The 8,624-nt window shown below is 54.8% G+C and overlaps 1 protein-coding gene across 1 annotated transcript in view; it reads right to left on the bottom strand.

Annotated features, from left to right (window-relative positions):
• Positions 1 to 472: 472 nt before the first annotated feature.
• Positions 473 to 8,624, bottom strand: part of LOC127545738 (septin-2) — a 108,703-nt gene continuing 100,551 nt past the window's right edge. The window contains exon 13 of the mRNA XM_051973206.1: positions 473 to 1,691. The gene's annotated coding sequence lies outside the window, so the exon portion shown is untranslated. The remainder of the gene's footprint in view (positions 1,692 to 8,624) is intronic.

Genomic DNA, 8,624 nt, shown 5'->3' with positions numbered 1-8,624 from the left:
AAACCCCCATCCTTCTCTCTCAGGTGCCACCTGTAGACGGTCCCCCTAGAGCTCCTCAGAGACAGGTTCTGTTCTGTATTTTCTTTGTATCTCCTTGCACACAGTAGGTGCTAAATAAAACTTTGTTGGTGGATGCCCCCTCCCCTCCCCCTCCAGATGACTGTAGAGTTTGTCTTTCCTACGGGTAAGTGGCCTTTGCTGTCCCTCTCTCCCTGGGGGCAGGAGCGTCTATGGTTTTCTCTGTGCGCTCACTCGCTCAGGACACAGAAAATGCTTCACTAATGCTGGAGGAAGGGAACTGTGACCTCTGTTTTCTTGGATAACGGAGTCCCTCCCCCCCGTCCCCTGCCATCAACGGCACAGAGTCCTTGCCAGCCCCGGTCCTCGAAGAGCTGGAGGTCTGAGTGGGCCGCTGACCGGCGGGAGACCTACGCGGGGAAAGGGAAGCCGAGGAAGAGAGAAGCAGCGGACGCACCGTGAGACAGCAACTTTTAATGAGGTTAAGTATATTCCGCGGAGTCACAAGACGCAGAAGGCGGGCCTGGTTACACGCAAGTCGGGGTTAGAGCACCACGGATTCCCGGGGCACGACGCGTACCGCGGCCCCTGCTGGGGGATCCTCCAAGTACCGTCCCAGAGCAGAGGCTGAAGGAAAGGCGGAAGGAGGAGCGGGAAAGCGGGAGGGCACAAAGCTGGCCCGCCCCGGGCTCGGACCCTCTGCCACAGCAGGTCCCAACAACCCGGGCGGACACGCTCCCAGGAAGCAGCAGTTCCCCCGCCCCCCGACTCCCTGAGGGCTAAAGGCCGGTCCGGCTTATTGTGGGAGGGGGCCCTGGTTCCCTCAGCGGGGATGTGCGGGCACAGCCTGTTCCCCGGGTCAGGGAGAGTGGGGGAAGAGGAAACGGCAGAAGGGCAGTGGGCCTGTGACTGAGGGACTGGGAGGTGGCAAGACTAGAGTGTGGTCCCCGGGGAGGTTTTTAAACGGTCCGGTTCAAGCAGACGAGATCCCCAAGCGTCTGCAGGCGGGGCGAGGGGGGCCGGCCCCTGGGCCGCGGCCGTAGGGCTGGTTTGGGCAGCACCGTTCCTATAAAGAGCTCGCTGAGGGAGAAGGCACCCGAGGGAAAGAAGGCACCAGGGCAAGGTGGGCGGCCCGCCCACCCACGGGGGTTTGCACCCAAGGCACTAGGGGCGGCGTTGGGAGCCAGCCTGCCTGAGGCTCCCAGGCCCGAGGGAGGGACGCTGGCCCCAGACGGGCGGAAGGACACTGCGGATATTTCTGTCGATCTCTATCCACGGACGTCCAGGCACTTTTGGATCTGTCCATTTGTTTGGAAAAACATCACGAATGGACGCGTGGGACGGAGCGGGCAGGGAGGGGCCCGGCTCCCTCGGGAACGAGCAGCCGTTTTCCTGGGAGTTCACCATAGGAGCTCGTGCGGAGCGAGCCAGGGCTTCAGAGAAAAGAGGCGTCCGCAAGGAGGAAGGGAGAGGCCCGTTAGGAAAGCGAGGCAGCGGTTAGCAAACGGCAGAGGAAGGGGGGGCCCGGGCTGGGTTAGAGGATCCCCAGGACCGGCCGTGCTCCCTGGCCCGTCGGGCAGGCTCCGTCCCCTCGTCCAGCGGCTCCCCGGGAGGTGGCGTGTCTGCTGGGTGACCGGTGCTGTTAACGCCTCACAGAGCGGCAGCGTCCGGACCTGCAGGAACAGGGGAGACAGAGAAAGGAGACAAAGGCTGTTCAGGAAAGCCACGGACGGTCCCCGCGCCACGGGGGAGGGGGGGAGGGGGGGTTGTCAGACCACACAGTGGGAGCCGCCCGTCCCAGGGAGGACCCAGGGCCACCACGTGCAGGAGTCGTTAGCCTTGCCCCGCAGCGGAGGAGCAGCGAGCGTTTCATGGGACAATGAGGACCCTTTTACAGGGAGCCTAGGAGTGAACCCGGCTCAGAGTGAGACTGGGATTCCCCCCAGGCAGAGCAGCGCTGCACTCCCTCCTACAGAGCCCAAGCAGGGACACCAGAAGTTCCCGAGAGCCCACGGGTCAGAGCTCCCCCTCCTCACGCTCAGGGCCCTCCCCGGTCACAGATGCGCGCCTTCCCCCAACCACTGCCCCTCTCCGTGACTCTGTGACTCCATGGCTCAGCGCACGTCTGACCTCACGGGAGCCCCCCCTAGCAGGCCGGGCCCCTGGGCTCCAACGCCACCTCTGACTGCCCCCCGTGCCTCAGGACGCTCGTCGTCGGAAAACGTCCGGCAGGATCCCGGCAGCCGCGGCGCCCCCGCTCATCGGCCCCTCTGACGGGACCCCAAACCTGCGGGTGAGGAGGAAGTCCCTCCTCTCAACTGGAAGTGCTACGGCCGGGAGGGCCCCGAAGGCAGAGCGCCGGCCTTGATTCTCCGGTGCTCAGCACAGCACCTGGCACACGATGCTCAGTGACCGCTGTCTCCGGCCATTCCCTGCTGCTCAAGTTACCTGGGAGATGTGGGGAGAGGACCTGATCCCCGGTGTGGGCCGGCTTCGGGGGACCCTCGCAGAGGGAGAGGGAGACAGAGAGAGAGAGAGACAGACAGACAGAGACAGAGAGACAGAGACAGAGAGACAGAGAGCTACAGATATATATATAGAGAGAGACAGAGAGACAGAGAAACACACAGAGAGATACAGAGAGTAAGAGACAGAGACAGAGAGATAAAAACAGAAAGAGAAAAAAAAAGAGAAGAGGAGAAATGGAGACACAGAGACAGAGAAAGAGAGAGATAGAAAGAAAGATGGGGAGAAAGAGAGACAGAGACAGAGATATATAAGAGCTTGGCCTGGCTCTGGGACTCCGGCCAGTTCCCATCATTTGAAGCCTTGATTTTCTCCTCTGAGAAATGGGGACAATTCACCTGCACTATTACAACTTCCTAATGATCCTCCCCCATCATGGCACTTCTGTACCAGCGGGCCGCTCTCTGTGGACGATGGAATTAAATGTTATTTCGAGTTTACGTGGCCTTTTACAACTTGGATTAAGATTCTATTTTCTAAAAATAGACAGAACTGCACACGCTCAGTCAGGTTGTAATCCCATCGATTGGGCTGTTTTCCCCACGACTGAAGCTCCCAAGCCGCCCCTGTAAGCCAGGAGAACCCGGGAACCAAGAAGTGACTCCGGCTCCCCGTATGGGAGGTGCCCCTGCATGGGATCCCTGGGGAGGGAGGCCGCCCCGTACCTGCTCGCCAAAGACCCAAACTTCCTCCAGCCAGGCCTCTAAGCGACTCCCGGGGCTCTCTCCTCTGCCCGCCACCAGCCAGAGCAGAGCGCGCCCAAAGGGAAGGACGCTCGCTGACTTGCTGCTTTTCAAAAGCACAAGGTGGCCCCGAGAACTCAGAAAAGGTCCCACCACGAGCCTGACTCGGGGGCGAGTCTCCCATCATGCATCAAAGTCAAAGCAAAACACACTAAGCTCCTCGGCGAAAGCTGGAGGCTGCAAACAAGCTGCAGACGAGCCAGAGACGAGACCGGCCGATGGGAAACACGCCGACCTAGAAAGCCGCCGGGGCGAGTCGGACAAAGCAGGACAAGCGCCACACTGAGGCCCGGGGCCTTCTCTGGGCTCCCTCCTCCGGAGCTTCCCTGGATCCCTCACGTGCTCCACCCCGGCGTGGACCCGCCCAGTCAATGCCGGTAAAAGCCAAGCTCTGGGAGCCTGCCGAGAACCGGGCCCACCAGGCTAAGAGCAGGACGAAGGCAACTTGCTGAAGAGAGCGGGGCAGAACTCAAGGAAATCACAGATCCCGGAGTCGGCCGAGGGGCACGGCTTGTCTCCTCCGTTCACTCCACTGGGCCCTGCCCGAGGAGAAGCTCCACAGCGGGTGGTGGGCCCGGGTGGGTCAGGGGCCCAGAGAAGGGAAACAATTAAAGGCAGTGATTTATCCCGATGAGCTCCCGCGTTAAACTCTCCAGCCTGAAAACCCTCCCTGAGCGGGCCTGGGCTCTTTTGCCACAATCCCTTGTTTGTCAAGACTGGCACTAAGTTCACAAAATCCCGCCCCCTCTTCGTGAAACCCCCATCCCATCGCACATGAAGTATATCAGGCTCAGTGGTTCTACAGTGCCTCGACATGTGATCCTGGGCAAGTCACTTAACACTCCCTGCCTCAGTTGCTTCTCTTGTAAAACGGGACTAATAAGAGCCCTTCCTTCTGAAGCTGAAGACCAAATGAGATATTTTAAAGTGCTTGTTATTCTCACTGATGCTATTATTACTACTTTCCAAATCTTTCCTTGATTGTAGCTCAAAGGTTTTCAAAGGAGTTACATGGGGAGGGTCTCCTGGGCCAGTGAAATACATTTATCTCAATCGCAAGTTGGTTTTGAATGAGAAAACAAGTTTCATTAGTAAAAATTATTTCCGTCACCTTTAGTTCTCCCATCTTTAGATTATTATGACCAAAAAAAGTATCTCTTCTTCGGTGTTTTTTTTTTTTTTTTAATGGAATAGGGGGCAGCTGGGTGGCGCAGTGGATAGAGCACCAGCCCTGAAGTCAGGAGGACCTGAGTTCAAATCTGACCTCAGACACTTTACACTTCCTAGCTTTGTGACCCTGGGTGAGTCACTTGACCCTAATTGCCTCAGCAAAAAAATAAATAAATAACGAAAAATATAAGACAGAATAGGTGTAGAAATCCCATTAGAGGGTCATTTATGAGCATTTTTCACCCTAAGTCCTTCGAACTACCTTGGATCATCGCTGAGAACAGCTAAATTATTCATAATAGATCACACAATATTGCTGCTCCCATGGACAATGTTTTCCTGGCTCTGCACATTTCACTTTATGTCAATTCAAATAAGTCTTTCCAGATTTTTCCTGCTCATCGTTATAACCCAACGCTATTCCATAACAGTCACACACACTGTGGTGGAGGCCATTTTCTCACAATCCCCCAACATTGATCATTTTCCTTTTCTGTCATATTAGTCAAGCTGATCAGTACAGGGTGGAAGCTCAGAGAGGCTTTAATTTGAATTTCTCTACTCATATGACCACAGAGGAGTCGCCTCTTCGTATCCTGTGACTATTTATCATTTGAGGACCAACTCACTTTCATATCGACTCGCTCTCTAGATATTTGAGAAATGAGGTCTTTATCCGAGAAACCCGACATAAGTTTTTTTCTGGCCGTTATGATTATGATGTGTTTCCCTCTACCCTAATTTTCTCCATTAGCCGCTCTATCTCCTTTCATTGTCCATCCTCAAAAGTGTTTTGCTTCTGACTTTCATCGCCCTTGATCTGCCCTCTCTCCTATCAGTCTCATGACCCTGCTGTCCCGTAGGGTAGGAGCGATTTCTATACTGAACTGAGCGTGTAGGTCATTCCTTCTTTGAGGCAATTCCGCTAAGAGTGAGGTTCGGACACTACTCCCTTGCCCCCTTTCCTCATCTTCCACTTCACTGAAAACGTTCACACCTTTTTACCCCATTCTACGTCTCCCTCCCCCCTTCTCACAGTCCTATCCTCTTTTTCCCCTGGAATCTGTTTTTCAGTCTTCTCACCATTCGTATACTCCTTCTAACCGCCTCAAAATGAGAAAGTTTTTACGAGTTACAAGTATCCTTTTCCCCAGGGAGAAAGGGAAACAGTTTCCTCTTACTGAATCCCTTAGGATTTTCTCTTTCCTGTTTACGTTTTTATGCTTCTCTCGAGTTTCATGTTTGAAAATCAAATTTCTATTCAGCTCTGGTCTCCTCTATTTCATTAAATATCTATGTCTTCTCCCTGACGACTGTTTTGCTAGATGGTTTTTGGTTGTAATTCTAGCTCTTTTGCCTTCTGGAATAGTATATTCCAATCTCTCCAGAAGGATCTCTTCACTGTAAAAGCTGCTAATTCTGGTGTTGTCCTGACTGTGGTTCCACGATATTTGACTTGTTTCTTTCTGGCTGCTTGCAATACCTTCTCCTCAATCTGGGAGACCTGGAATTGGCTGTGATATTCCTGGAGGTTTTCATTTGGGATCTCTTTCCCAAAGACGATAAGTAGAGTTTTTCGATTTCTTTTTATCCTTTGGTTCTAGAATAATTTCTTGAATGATGATGTCTAGGCTCTTTTTTTGATCTTGGCTTTCAGGTAGCCAATAAATCTTACGTTATCTTTCCTGGATCTATTTTCCAGATCAGTTTTTTTTTTTTTTCCAATGAGACATTTTGCATTTTCTTTATTTTTTAAACTTTTTGATTCTGTTTTACTGTTCCTCATAAATTCATCAGTCTACACTTTGATAAGAAAACTGTTGCTCAGGGAAGAGGACTTGCCCAGGGCCACACGGTTTGTCTGTGCTACAGCCGAGAGTCAGTCTGGGTCTCCAGGCTCCCACCCTAACCATGCTGCCTCTCTGTATGTCTGCTGGCTTCAGAACTCCAGAGCTTGTGGCCCCTCAGCCCCTCCCAGGGCAGCAACGACCGGGATCGTGGGCATTTGCCACTAAGTCCCACGGGCTTTTTTATATCTCAAGGAACTGTCAGTTGGGAGGTTGGAAGACGAGGCCTGCTGGAGAAAGCAGTTTGCAAAGCCTTTGCAGGCCGCTCTTGCTGCATCCCTCCTCGTCCTGCCGCCCTCCCAAGTCCCAGTCCCGAATGAGCTCCCCCGACCGATGCTGCCCGTACATCTCTGCTCCGCATCCTTATCGAATGCTAATGGGGGAGTCATGGATCGATGCTGGCTGGGCCCGCCGCAAGTTTATGTTCTATAACCTGAGCCATCCTCCACCGCAAATGCCTCAGACTTCTTCCCTCTTCAGGCCCTGTACCAGCCAGTGAGGATCTGACTGCACCCACACAATGGATTCTGGGATGGCTTTCCCGTTTCCTGTTTAAGTCAGAATCAATCAAATCTCATTGTCACGTTGTTCCGTCCTGGCGCCTGCCACCATTGGCTGCTTACTCTGTCACCGAGCCACGGCGGACAGAAGTGAAACTCCTCGGGGCCCAGGGCTCCCTCGTTCCCATCCCCAGCGAGTTTTCCTGCATTTTGCCAGGCCCCCTCCCCTTCCGGAGGCGTTCCCACCAGAGGCAGCTCGCTTGGGGGGATTTCAGCCCTTCCTCATCCCCAAAGCCGATGCTGCCCGTACACGGCGGCCAGTCCGCTTATGTCTGCTGGGAGTGCGGCCGGGCAAGATGACCGAGAATCCTGCAAAAGGAAGCTTCTCGTTTCCTCGGAGCAGGAGCCTCTAGGGGCTTCCTGGGAGAGGAGCGGGAGCCATTCTGTCACAAACTAACTGCTTTGCATCGTCTGCTTGCGTCTGCAACAAGGAGGCCAGGGATGGGTTCAGGTGCTCTCAGAGAGTAGCTGCTGGCCGGGGAGTACAAAAAGGCTCACACTTAGGGCCGGACAACGAGACTCACGTTTGTCGTCTGACGAGGGGGGATCTCGGCCCGCTGCCTTTCCTCACTCCATGGTTGTCCCCAGGGAGGTGGGAGAGTGCCCAGGGCCCGGGGCCAGTCCGTATTTTTACCTGACTCATGGCTCGCCATCATTTTAAAGCACTAAGACCCAGGGACCAGTTGTCTGGTGACGAGCCAGGCTTGTCATCCGACGGCTGCTGGGGGTCCGCTTTTCCCAGACGAGCGGAGGGCACCATTAGGCCCAGACCTGCAGTCCGAGGAGGTGAGGCTGGCTTAACTGGTTGTGGGACCTAGAAAAAGCTGAGTCAGGGGCGGCACAAACAGCCCCTCTGCCATGTACCAGTGAACGGGAGGGGGCCAAGTACAGGCTCCTAGTACGGGCTCAGTCTCCAGCCGAGGCTGTTCCCAGCCTTAGAGCAGCTTTAACTGGGACAGGGAGCAAAGCTTGAAGAGAAACACTCAAGGTCCAAGAGGGAATGCATAATTAGCCAGGCCCATGACCTTTGCCCCTACAACATGCCCTGGGAAAAGGAGCATGTTCTCGGAGCCATTTTCCCCACCAAGGGCCTGGCAGATCTCCCGGGGATTAGCTCTGCCGTCTCCTCCAATCAGAGGCGGCGGGATCTTGGGCACTGTCTCTCTCAAGAAAGCTGTCCCTGAGTCTCAGAATTTTCACTTTCCCAAACTTTCATCGCAGCTTCCTATTCTGTAAGAACATACACCTGTCCCTAAGGGAGTGACTGCCCTGCTGGGGTCACAGTCTGCTTATGACCTGTACGACCCTGGGCAAGACCAGGTTCCTGCTCTGCAGAATGGCCCCTACATCCCACCAGCTCCAGGGAGGTGCAGCGACGGGACCCTCAGGGCGGGGGAGGGAAGGGGGGGCCGGGCGGGCTCCCGGCCTCCTCACGGCCCCTCACACCGTACCCAAGGCTCTCTCACTGCCAAGCGTGAAGAGGAGAACATTTCATTCTGCCTCACTGTGGGGAAGGGAGTGTCCAACAACCCCAGAATGTTCCAGGAACGGAAGGTGCTACCAAGGAACGGGGCCCAGACCTGGGACTTAATTGTTACAGGCAATTCCCAGGTGAAGAAACTCTTTCCCAATGCAGGTTGGCGTGGCCTCTGCAGCGTCTGATCTAAGAGGCTGCCAAACACCCTCAGAAGAGAGATTATTTTCCCAGTATTACACAGTGTTGCTCTGGCCCAGGTGTGCCAGGGGTGACCCAGAGCCAA

This window comes from Antechinus flavipes, chromosome 1 (assembly GCF_016432865.1).
Source record: "Antechinus flavipes isolate AdamAnt ecotype Samford, QLD, Australia chromosome 1, AdamAnt_v2, whole genome shotgun sequence".
In the NCBI taxonomy this organism is placed as follows: domain Eukaryota; kingdom Metazoa; phylum Chordata; class Mammalia; order Dasyuromorphia; family Dasyuridae; genus Antechinus; species Antechinus flavipes.
This window is presented reverse-complemented; position numbering and strand designations above follow the sequence as displayed.